Below are 14,049 nucleotides of genomic sequence, written 5' to 3' on the forward strand. Positions count from 1 at the left end.
AGTAAAGTCCTAATTGTGAAATAAAAGTCACAATTGCTTGTTTATATATTTATTTTTTATGGAGAAACCTGCTTCCATACAAGTCTGATTAGAATCTTAATGATAATGGGTTTCAAAACAGAAAGAGATGAAGTCAACTATTTTTTTAACCACAAGACAAAGTTGCATTGAATACTAACTAAAGTATTATTAAATAAAGTGTAGTTGGATTTCTAATGTTTAGGTGGCAACATACATGTAACACATAGAATGAGTTTCATGCCATCTTTAAACAATATTTAATAAAATAAAAGAAATTATGTTCATTAAATTAACTTTTTTTATCTTAATTGTTACATTTTCATTTCTGACCTTGTGTTACAAAGTCCCAGCCACTAAAAAGCTCCAGTCAACATACAGATAAGGCTGTCTTCTAAATGGGCCAATTTGATTGAAAGCACACTGTCTAGTAAACAAGTCAAATGTTTTTTTCTAATAAAAACAGCACTCACTATACTCTTAAAGACCGCCAGTGAAGCATCTGGGCATCTGTGTGGGAGTCCAAATGACATGTTTATAGACTCTTGTCCAATGAACATCAATCTTTGCTCCATTAAAATGGTACAGGTATCTGCCATAGACTCCTAGTGACGCACAGCACTGGGCCATGTGTTCAGTGAATCATACACATATATTCCCACAAAGAATAATATCAGCATAACAATCTGAATCAAAGTGATATTAAAGTGAATTTGAAATCCCAAACATTGAACTCCAGTGTATTTCGATTATTTGTACATAGATGGGTATAATTTCTGATGACATTTTAGGGGAAATCTTGCTTCTTTTAAAGCAATCACCACTGCCTGGAACTAAAAAATGACCTTCCCCTGCAGTCCACTGAAATTAACCAGGTTTGTTTAGAGTGTTGCTCTGGGTCGCAGCTTTGAACCCAATCCACACACACACACACACACACACACACACACGTACGTAGTCAAGTCATTAGTCTTCCATGAAGTTGCTTTGTAAAATTCCAGAGTAGCTAATAAATAACCCATCTAGACTATTTCACAAGAACTTCAGCAGGGAATTTCCCTGAGGCTGACCCTTACCTTAACAATCTGCCTCTCTCTTTCTATTTCACACACACATGCTATATGTGCTATATAACACCGCAAACAGCCCTCAAGCTTTTTCACAGTAAGAATATCAGAGAATATGTTACAGTTGAAAGAGGAATTCTGTTGTCAGCACATAAAGTGACATGCTGCTTTAACTGCCTCGTGTTTTAAGACGCATAAACCCCTGAGGTGGCTTCATTTCCACAGGCTTTTTAATACCACAGCACATGATGGATTGCAATGGCTCCTGCATCCACACACCCTGTCACAAATGATATGCAAAAAGACGACTAGGTGCGTCTCCAGTCAGGCAGTGCACAGATTTACACAAATTCATCATTACAGTGTAACTTCCAGCATATGTGGCCACCTACACTCTGTAGTTCATACCCTGTAGTCAGCACCTAAACACATTTTTCACACACAGTGTTTATCCCAGTAAACATAGTGCACAGTAAACAGCACTCAAGTGAAGCGCAAGGGAAGCTCGACTACAACAGAGTTTGAGATTAACATGTTGCTAAGCTAACAATGTGGTACTCTAAATATATATAATGCTAAAAATCTATCTATCTATCTATCTATCTATCTATCTATCTATCTATCTATCTATCTATCTATCTATCTATCTATCTATACATTTACATATTTTTGTACTTAATAAAAATGCCCTGAAATTGTACTTTTAGTGTACTAAACTGGTATACTTAAAGTCTGCTAAATTGGAACAACTCATTTTGGACTTAAGGCACTTTAATTGTGCAGAAGTTGTGCTGAAGTCTAAGTAAAGATATACTGAAGTATATTTGATTGCACTAAAGTGGAACTATTGCAAGTCTACTTCAGGTACACTTTAAATATCTTGCATTTAAAGACCGGTATTATTGAAATTATATTTAATTAGTGCTGTCAAACGATTAATCACGATTAATCGCATCCAAAATAAACGTTTTTGTTTACATAATATATGTGTGTGTACTGTGTATATTTATTATGTATACATAAATACACACACATACAGTATATATTTAGAAAATATTTACATGTATTTTCATGCATATATTTATATTCATATAATTTAATTTAGATATAAATATATTTCAATGTTATACAAACATAACCTATTTTTTTTTTTAATATATACATGTATGTGTATCTATTTATATACATATATATACATAATATATAGACACAGAACACATATATTATATAAACAAAAACTTTTATTTTGGATGCGATTAATCATTTGACAGCACTAAATTTAATAAAAATTGTAAGTAAGTCTATTCTATTATATTAAGCATTATCAATTCATTTAATAAATTCTATAAATAATCATTTATTTTAAGACAGTTTTTCCCAGTAATTGTTTTTTTTTTCTTTGTCTACTTTTCATTTTTTTATTAAAAAAAAAAAAAAAAGTATAGCTGTGGATGGATTTAAAAATAGTATATATTTTAAACTAACCTCATTCCACTTTCTTACTTTTACTAACAATGAAATGACAAAAGTCCCTTTACCAAAAGAGGAGGACAAAAGGAAAAGGGAACTTAGAAAAGAGGAACTAAAGAAGAGAAAAGGCTAGATTGAGATGATGAGAAGGGACAGAATTAAGGAAGGGGAGATGGGATTTAGAGGCGACCATAAGTAAAGTGAGACACTTAAAATTGCTGGAATAACAACTGAGGTCTTATGCTGATTAAAGCCTGCAGCACTTTCATAATTAGCAAAAGGATCTTCTCACAAACAAGGAGATATGATCTTACCGTGGGTCGGTTCACTGTTTGGGCCTGTCAAAAAAGGCCAATATTTATCTTAGGGGCCAGGCCTACACATGAACTTCACATATACTGTATACACATTGCAATGATATTGAAAGGTGCACTTAAACTCACTGACCCCTTGTGCGTGAGCAAAATTAAGTCCAAAACTCCATTCACTGTACAGAAACACACATATTTCACCAGGTTCTTGGTGTACTCTTCAACTTGTTGAATCTTGCCATTACTGTCAGGTATGAAAATAGCTGCATCTCCGGAAAGCAGGAGTGTTTATCACTACAGTGTTACACACACACACACACACACACACACTCTGATGCTGGATGTCCTGAGGCACTGGAAATTTGACCTCTGCGGGTCTCTCTGCCTCTGGTCTCTCCTCTGTTTGTGTATGTTATTTTCCCAGTTTATCAGGGAGGAAGGGGCGAATGTTTTCCTCGGCTATTAGTGAGGGGTATGTTTATGTCTGCTAGAGTATTTGATGTTATGTGTTGGGCCGGATTGTGTTTTTTTGCCATTGATGTAAATAAAAATGTTTGCATATGGCTGTATAACACGGACCAGTGTATACTTTTTTTTACATATTTTTAAAATTAAAAACTCCAATAAATGGTCATCAAATACAACATCATATCATGTGAACCATAATATATAAATAATTCAGTCTGTTTGTCACTTTGAATGGTTTCAGATGACTCGCGCATTAGTAGTATAGACTACTTTTATAATGCAGTTTATGTTGCTTTTTCTTTACAGCCCTGTCTCAGAGATGAGAGCAGCGTGAACATTCTTCAAAATTTCTCCTTTTGTTGTACAAAGATGAAAGAAGGTCATACAGGTTTGGAACGGCATGAGGGTGAGTAAAATGATGACAGAGAATATCAGAGAATGCTTTGAGTTTACAAATCAAATAGAGAGCTGTATGGACGGATGAAAAGAGAGTTTGAATGATAGCCCTGTGAAGGAGAGCAAAGTCTGGTTAATGTCTGTCAGGAATGTCAAAGCAGGTCCTGTCTGCATGTCACAAAATGCATAATTTCCAGACTCTTCAACCCCCAGCTCTTTGGTCCGTCTGAGTCTGAGGTGAAGGAGAGGGGTTAGGTATAGTCCCGACCCTCACGCCACCCCCCAAAATATTCTCTCCTCCCGTCAAACGCTTCATATATGTTGCTAACTTGTCAATGGCCTCTTACAAGAGAAAAGTTCCACTTGCTCGTCTAAAATCGTATATTTTTCATGTGAGACATGAAGAAAAACAGGTTAATGCACTAAATATGTAAATTAGCTTCTGAGCACTGAATGTGTTTTTATATGAGTCTCAAAGTACTAAACACATAAACAGTTTTTGGTACTAAAATAAGACAGAGCCAACTCAACATATTTTGACAGTTTTTCTTTCAACCTACACAGTAATTCCAACTTCATCGGGATACTGTGACATTTTCCAGGCATTCATGATTACATCATAAGACATTTGCCCATGTTATATGGATACATACAAATCCTTGTGTATTCATACTTGACACATATGACACATTGTTTTTACATTATCGATAGATAGATAGATAGATAGATAGATAGATAGATAGATAGATAGATAGATAGATAGATAGATAGATAGATAGATAGATAGATAGATAGATAGATAGATAGATAGATTGTCAAAAACAGCTCTGTTCACAGCGATGTGTTTCGGTGCATGTCTCTTTAAATGGTAATGAGCTACTGCTCACCCCACCCCTCTCTTCCTCATTTTTGTGTATTCCATACAACTGGCTGAGGGCGGAGATATGCTCATACCGGACAGTCCCTCAAGCAGTATTAAGTCACACTGCTCAGAAAATAAAACAGCTTGATAATTGAGACTGTATAGTTTTTTTGTATTTGGGGGGGGTGGGGGGGGGGGGGGGTGGGGGGGTAAATGGATCTCTCTCATTGCAGGGTGGTTGTGTCCACACACTGCTAAGACACATTTACATGCAAACACCATGTAAAAGTGAATTTTGCATCCGATGTCCCCTTCAAGGTGGAACATACCTAAGGGGAGTCTAAACAAAATGTTAAAGGGATAGTTCGCCAAAAAATAATTATTTCACCCTTATGTCGTTCCAAACCCATAAGACTTTCATTCATCTTAGACAAACAAATGAAGATATGTATAATGAAATCTAAAAGATTCCTGTCCCTCCATTTCATCAAGACTTTGACACTTCAAAAAGTTAATGAAGACATCGTAAAAGTAATCATATAAATGGAGTGGTTTAATTCAAATCTTCTAAAGAGATACAATTGATGTACAGATTTAACTTATGCTTTTATTAACATAGAAACATTGATCAGTGCACATATATGTATGTGTATATATTTAGAGAGAGAGAGAACACATCAAATATGGTAAACCGAAAACATGCTTGCTTGATGCGCAACAAATACAGTATAAAGCATATGACATATATCTCTTCTGAAAATTTCTTTTATGATTACTTTATGAACTCTTTTGAATTTTCTCACTATAGTGTTGTTAAAAATATCTTCATTTATGCTTCGAAGATAAGTGAAGGTATTGTGTTTGGCACGACATGAGGGTGAGTAAATGATCACAGAATTTTCGTTTTTGGGTGAATAATAAAAGTAGCTTATAAAAGGCTTTTCAAATCCATAAGAATAAATGTCACGTATTTTCAAACAATGTTAAATCAACACTATCAAAATTAACTGTGTTAATCAAGCAACAGTAGGTTACTCAAGCACTTCAAACTGTACCACAATCACAGAATGCATCAAGAAAACACAAACACTGTCATTATTCATTATTATTTGAGATTCACATATCATAAAATGCTTTTTAAAACAGTGTTTCAAACATTTTTACGATAGCTGGCAGTAGCTTGCGCTAGTTGTGCTGGAGACACCTGTGCATGAGGTTATGAAGCCGTCGCTATGCAAAGGAGCTGTATGCTTGGTGTGAACTTGTTGCATGAAATCCGCCCTTTTAAAATAAACATACCTGCTACTCAGCCAGACCATAATTCACACTCATCTTTCATCCTCTATCAGTGTTTCTCTCTCAAGCACTCAATCACTCACTGTCAATAACATGAAGCAGCTGCATAATGCTAAACAGTCAGTGAGAGGCAGTGTGATGAAGACAGAAACCCATATCTTCTGCCTTCTGTCACATTGCAGCCAGGCAGTGTGCCAACTGAAAGTGCCTCAAAGACTTCACTTTCTTGTGGTTTTTGCATAAATGACTGCATTTCTATGTTTCCTTAATGCATACACTTCCACTTGTTTGTGTGCTTGTGGTATTTGATTCATCATTTGGCTAACAAATTGATAATTGTTCTGCATTTCACTCTCAAACTAAATATTGCTTTGTACACAGTTAAATAACTATATCTAAAAGTGAAGGTGAAAAGTTAAAGGGGAAGTTCACTTTGGAAAGACACAACTGTGAGTAAATAATGACAGGTTGATGAACTGTTGCTTTAAGGTCCAGATTAGGCTGTAAAAGATATTAGAAGCACATTTTGGAATCTATGTGAATCTTTTCGGCTCCTGCAGATGAAGGGTATGAGGATTGTGGGAAAGGTGAAAGGTGAGGGAGCAGATAGTAAGTAAAGGAAGCGAGGGGATGTGTCCTGACCTTCAGATATTCTACCAGGGGACCAGAAACTAGATAAAATGATTGTATGTGTGAGCGGTTGTGACTGTTAGGCTGCAAACAGGAACACATTGTAAAGGAGTCTTGTTAGGGAAAAGACATAGTAAAGGTGGGGGAGGGTGTAAATCATTCTCTTGTGAAAAAGAAGTGTGCTTGATTGTCTTGAATGTACACTTTTAGTGTACTTCAAATTTTAGAAGTATACTTTTAAAAAACTGTGTTTACAGATAATATAATATTAATGAAATAATATGCTACTTAAATGGAGGCTCTTAAACAAAATAGACTTTCATGGCTATGTTTCTTAACAATTTTAGTAAACTTTTAAAGTGTAGTTTTAATAATGCCAAATTAAAAGATTTATTTTAAAGCACATTTTAAATCGGGGTTTCCATAATAAAATGAGGTTTCAATAATCTTTTGTCGTGCACTTATTTTGATGCATTGGCTAACATACTGTAGTAAAGTACTTGATTACAATTTGAACCGTTCTGTGTTATTTGGTATTACTTTTAAAATGAATATATTTTAAATATACTAAATTGCAACTTCATTGTTACAAATGTTAAATTAAACATATATATTTATATGCATGTCATATAGGTGTCCATTACATTGTTCTTTAGAAATGGCATTAAAGCATAATTTATTTTACCATGCATGATTGTCAGTACATTTGGCAGTGAACTTTAACCATATTACAATAAAAGTAATTATGAAATTGCACATAAAAATGTACTTATGTCCTACTTAAATTGGTCAAAAAAACAATCCTAATGTGAAAAATTTAATTATAATATATTTTAATTTAATTGTAAAAATGCAGTTAAGTGTCTGAAAACATTACATTCGGTTCATACTAAAGTATTTTCTGTTTCCATAATAAGTCATCTTTTTTAAAAGCATGCTTTTTAAAGTAAAGGTCTTTGCACACTGAGACCGAAATTCAAGTCTGAAATTTTCAAACGTTAAAAATAAATACTACCTTACCTTGTGTCAATCATACTGCCTCTGATACTTTCGTCCGTCATAAAAAAAATCAGATCAGGTTCGATTTTCTGCGGTTTCGCATTTTGATAGGAAAGGATGACGAATCCGGAAAAAAAACATGAAAAAACGCATACAAACATTTTGGACTCAGTGTGCAATGACCTTAAGTGTACTTCTTTTTAAAAATTAAAATTAAATGTATCCCTCCCCCCTCAATTTCTTATCAAAAACTTAACCAGCTATCAAGATATCTTAATCTAGCAATTCAAAAAAGCGTTGATTTTTACAAAGCTCATCGTTCAGAGAAGCGAGGTGTGCACTGATTGGCCAGCTATTCAGTGCATTGTGGCGGAATACCTCAAGCGTGTAACGGAAATGTTACGCTCCTAACTGTATTGTGATGCTGTGTTCTGGCACGACAAGACTAAAACAATGAAACCCACTATAAACGAGGCCTTTGTTGCTTCCAGTGGGGAGATAATTACTGATTATAATGACTTATACTGTCTTTTTATGCATTGCGTTGCATCGCGCCACGTAAACATTACCATGTCTGCATTTGTGATCGGAGAAACAACAAACTCTACACAGCTCAAAACTCACGTTTAAACAGTCAGTAGCAGAAACATACTTACAGGTTGTGAGTCAGAAGCGCCAGACTGTCCTTGCAAAGTTGGAATTTCCCCACTTTATAGAAACAGCCTTTGTGCAAACCCGCATTATAGGCTACTCTTCCAGGTTCAGGAAATAGTCCTCCATAAAATGCACTGCACACACTCTTATATTTGGGTTGAACTGTTCTGGAACAGTGTTGTAAATACAACTTAACCACTGATTTCTAGTTGTGTACTCATTTGGAAGCCCAAACAAAGTACTTTCACTTTCACAACGAAACACAGCGTCTCCACGACATGGCACCGGCGGCAGCGAGAATAATAGTTCCGCCTTCTGTCATTGCATATACATTTGGGCAGTGTTATGCAAATCTTCCCACACCATGACGTAGACATGTGGGGGGGGGTCGGTGAGCCGTTTTAGGAGGGTGTGGCAGAGTCTCAACTTTTATAAAGAATATCTCTTTGGTTTTGAGACTTTAGTCTTTGCAACTTCAGGGATCTGATCTATGCACAAACAGCTCGTAACACTCCTAAGAGAAAGGAAAACTTGAAATCCCATCATATGACCCCTTTAAGCTATTAGGTTAAGCTAACAGCTTGCTAATCAAAGGCTAAGTGAAAACACAAACATGGACATGTTTAGGCTACTACATCAGAAGACATGTCAATAAAATTTGTCTCAGTCAACAAAATGGCTTTGTTGAGCATTAAGCTAATTCCCCTCAAAAGATCAAGCAAAATTTAATTCCACATGATATGAGCCCTTTAAGAAATAGAATAAACAAAAAGCATCTGTTCAGGATGAAGAAACTTGTGCTTGAGTGTATGTGTGGCTTGTTTCATCTGAGTGCTAAATGAATAGCTTTACTGTCAAAGCTGGGCATGGTTTAATTGACAAGTAGCCCAGGCTTACAATCAGCAAGCTCAGCAATCTGCTCGCATTTCTTCTTTCTTTACCCTTCTGAAAGGCAGCAGCGGTAATGCTGCTTTTAATTCCTGGCAGATGGGTGACGGTGTCCCTTCATGACTCACAGCAGGTTGATCACGCTACTTTAAAGCAGATCTAGGATCAGTTCGATCGGATGCTGCAGGCTGATGACTTCAGCAGAGGAGCTGCATTAGTGTGGCTCTGATGAGTCACAGCGTGATGATGTCACCTGATCACAACCCTGCAGTCTTACATCAGATTAGATATACAACCATATGCCTAAACATCCTTGCATCCATGGTCATGCACTGTAGATTTACACTAAAAATGCACATAGAACTGACCCTTTTGGAACTGAAGAACATACACTGGCCCATTAAACTATCTGAATAGGTAGGATTATTGCGATAATTTGGTTACAAATCACCTGAAATTATCACAAAAAATGGTTGAGAAAGGGACTGGCATTTATTAAACCAATATGCCACTTGGCTTGATATTTTGTTATTTAGTAAAATAATTCATCCAGTAAATTTTGTGTATGTGACTATGATATGACTAAAAAAAATTAATCCATCCATTTATTAAAAATAAATGTAAAAAAAAAAAAAATCAAATATAATCTAAAAGTAAGTTATAACTATACTTAGGTATTCCTCTTTTCTTTTCTTTTTTTTTGGAATAAAGTCACAAAACTGTCCTGAGATCATAATGAAGAAAAAATATGAGTAACTGAAGAATTTTGGAAGTTATTATTTCTAAGAAAGAACATTGTAATAAAACTCCTGTAGAGATTATTAATATTTTAAAAAGCTTTGTCCGCCAAATCAAAAGCATGTGAAGCAACCAAAATAATCATATATAGACTATATATCATTTTATGTTTTTATTTTTTCATCTTTTTTAACTTGGTGGTTACACCACATGGTGAATTTAAATTTAAACAAGTTTTTCAAAACCATATGAAACCAACATAAATACATCCATTTCTAAAAACTTGGCACATGTGTTTTAAACTAGAATTTTTCCTTTTCTTTATTGTGGACATATGTTTAGAGTATCCAGTGGCACTAGTTACAGAGTTTGTGCTTTGAGGATGGGATTTTCAGAGTCTGATGGGATCTGCCCAGTGAGTTTTGTTTTGGTAAATTCCCTGTACTTTTCCTATCTATCTCCAAATCTGCAATGATAAAAGAGGCTCTTGATGGATTGTCCCTTTGTTTTTCCACTCCTTTTTCTCCTTTACATTTCTGTCCTCTTCCCTCCACTCATCGTCCCATCCTATGATCTGTTTCCATTGCCCTTGAGCCAGATGCTGAATATTTAGTAGGTACTTACGCCAAAGTGACCTAAACATGACAACTAGTCACAAAGACATCGATAACTCACCCTTATACTCACAGGCCTCTTTCTCTCTCTGTCTTGCTCTCTCTCTTTCTCGTGCGCAGACATCAATTACAGCCTCGTGTACCCACTGACCTCTCCATAGACACACAGACTCATTTCATTAGTCTGGGCTCATACAGCAAGCAGAGCCAAATACATGATTAAAATGAAAATGAAATTGTGTGTATGTGTGCCAAGACTGTTGTTTAGTCACGTGCAAGCTAGCGCTGTCTGTTTTGTGTAGTGCCACACATGTAAAATACAAAATAGACTGCAGGCTGAAGTACCTTAAAATAATATTCTGGACTCAGCGCAAGTTAGGCTCAGTTGACATTCATGTTGTCCCTCAATTTCTTTAAATAGAAAAATAATATAGCTTTCAGTGAGGCATTTACAATGAAAGTGAATGGAGCCAATTTGTAGATGTTAAAATAGCATTGGTCATGAGACTTACCACAAGTTATATCAAATTTGACAACTTTGTTACAATGACTAAAATGAGTTTTAAAAACAAAATATAATGTTTATTAAATGAAGTTATTTTATAAAATTTTAAGCTTCACATTTCTGCACACAAATTTTGATTACAGGCTAATAAAGACTTGCACAATACTAAGTTATGTGCTCAAAACACTTTATCATATTGTATGATTTTTAAATAAATACATTTTGACATTTGCATCACATAACCAGCTTCCTATGTATGGCTTTTCTGATGTAGTAAACCTGCTCAGTAGCGCACCTGGTACAACACTTCACTTGCGATGCAAAGCACTTTGGTACTAGTCCCATGAAACACGAGTCATGATAAAAGAGCTCAAAGAATTTTAGAAGTGATCTAAAACGTTATGGTTGCTTCAGCAAATGTGTTTTTAGCTCATGTTTGCTTATTTAACATTGTCGATTAGGTTTTTAAGGCTTAATCGATAGGCTTTTAGCACCAATCTTTGGACATTTCATTTCCAAACTGCTGTGATACATACAACAATCACTGTAATAAACTGCTGTCAGGTTCCTGTTCATCAGCAGGCTTTTAGTGCCAACCACTGGACATTTGACTTTGAAAGTGTTTTCAAGAAGGAACACAATAGTTTGCAGAAATGTCACCACAGGCACATTTTTCCAATGAGCATGCATTGCAATTTCTTTTTGAAGAATACAAGGGATTGAAAATTGAAATTCATAAAATGACAAGAAATCATTAATAATTGAAGTGAAGTGACATTCAGTGAAGTGACATTCAGCCAAGTATGGTGACCCACACTCGGAATTCGTGCTCTGCATTTAACCCATCCAACGTGCACACACACAGCAGTGAACACACACACACCATGAACACACACCCGGAGCAGTGGGCAGCCATTTATGCTGCGGCGCCCGGGGAGCAGTTGGGGGTTCGGTGCCTTGCTCAAGGGCACCTCAGTCATGGTATTGAGGGTGGAGAGAGCGCTGGACATTCACTCCCCCCACCTACAATTCCTGCCAGCCGGGGACTCGAACCCGCAACCTTTTGATTACAAGGCCGACTCTCTAACCATTAGGTCACGACTTCCCCCAATAACCCTAATAGAGCCAGTATAGATTAATATTAATGATTTACAGAATGCTTAACTCTAAGTCTTTTCAAAAGGGGTATTACATGAGTTATTTATCAGAATAATATAACATTCTTAACAAATCTGACTGTTTCTCTGGGCAAAGATCACTTTGTAGCCATAGGAGTGGACCCCCAAATACAATTTTACAAGAGAAAGAGAAGACAGTTAGGAAGAGAGAAAGCAAGAGAGGGGCATAGAGGATGTTTTTGACAAAGGCTACAGTGGATGTCCTGAATCTGTCTAGCTGGCCTAGGCTGTGAATAGCGGCACTCTACATTATTGATGTAGCGAGCTGCAAGAGCTACTTTATCTGTGCTCTTGTAATTAGCTGCTGTGCAATGCCCTGATTCTTCTGTCTTTGTATCAAGCTCGGTATCTTGGCTATGTGCCCTAATGGTAAACTGGAGCCAGTTGTGTTGTGTATAGTTAATAGTCAGAGTCAGGTAAGGGAATCTGTTAGAGATTACTTGATAAGGGATGAAATGAACAGGAACGGACTTGTTTAGTGAAGCCTTTCAGGTCACAGTTAATTTCCAAATTAGACGCCAATTCACCTGTAAAATAATAATAAAAAAATAAAATAAATAAAATAAAATAAAATAAATCAGAATCAGAATGAGCTTTATTGCCAGGAATGTTAACACATGCAAGGAATTTGACAAGACACAGTTAATAAAAGAATAATTTACAAATAGACAATGTACAAAATAGTAAAAACATAATATACAAAACAGACAATTTTGTATGCACAGGTATGTTATGTGCAAATTTGAAAAGTAAATAAGTATGTGTGTTAAATAAAATAAAAACTATACTTATATAATAATAATAATAATAATAATAAATAAAAAATCCAGTTTCTCATTGTTTTTCAGTAAAACAACCTAAACATCGATATAACAGTACAGTATAAAATTACTTGAATTAATAATTGTGAAAAAATAACGAGACTTCAGATAAATTAAAAATGCATTTATTCCTTAAATGAAATAAAAATTATAAGAATGGTTTAGAACAACCTTAGGGTGTGAAAACAAAGACTGCATACATTTCAAAGTGACCTTTCCTTTTGAGGCTAACTGGCATAATATACTCAAACTCAATCTGCATTCTCTAAACCAGGCTTCTCAATTAAATCTTGTTTTTTTTATTGTTTTTGCAAAATTATATATATATATATATATATATTTATTTTATTTTTTTTGTGAACTGAGCTCATCATCCTCTAAAAGAATGCCGTTCAAAAATTTGCATAACTTTACAAGATGAGTGCAAAGGCATTGGCCCACAATCAAAATGATCTCAAATGTTTCCATTAGATTACAAATTCATGTATACTTGAGGAAGAAATGTCATGGTCGTATATATTTTTTTGTGCGGTAATTCAGAGAAGGCTGTTACTGTAAGTCACTCAGCATTGTGTGTAATTACTGTAGGTTCACACACTGTTAGCTCATGTCAGCTTTCTTCCAAAATAGGGTCGCGTTGTGACACAACATTAAAGGCAATAGGGCTTGAACTGCCACAATCCCACAAACGGAGGAGAAAAAGTTTTCAAATTTACCCCGAATTCAAAGCGCTTATACTGTATGTAAAAAAGAAAGAGTGGAAAAAGTACATAGAAATTACCCTTAAGTGTCTATCATGAATCCTGTTAACTTGCTGCTAACTTTACTGTCAGTTTTATAGAATAATTAACGTAAATGTTCATGCTTGAGTCAAATTCATCCATATTTGCTTTAATTCAAAATTATTGACATATAAAGGTTGTTACATTTGCACATTGGAATGGATTTGTCGTATGATAATGAGCAAAATATGTATAATTGAAAATCTAAGTGAAATTGAAAGGAGTAAAGTTTGTTTATTTCTGTAGAAATGTACAAGTATTAATTTTCAGTGGTACTCATGTGCAATTTCTACAAATAATACTAATAATATCATAGTAATGAAGAACAATTAAATCACTGAAAAAGCATCAT

Source organism: Barbus barbus, assembly GCF_936440315.1.
Source record: "Barbus barbus genome assembly, chromosome: 24".
NCBI lineage: Eukaryota > Metazoa > Chordata > Actinopteri > Cypriniformes > Cyprinidae > Barbus > Barbus barbus.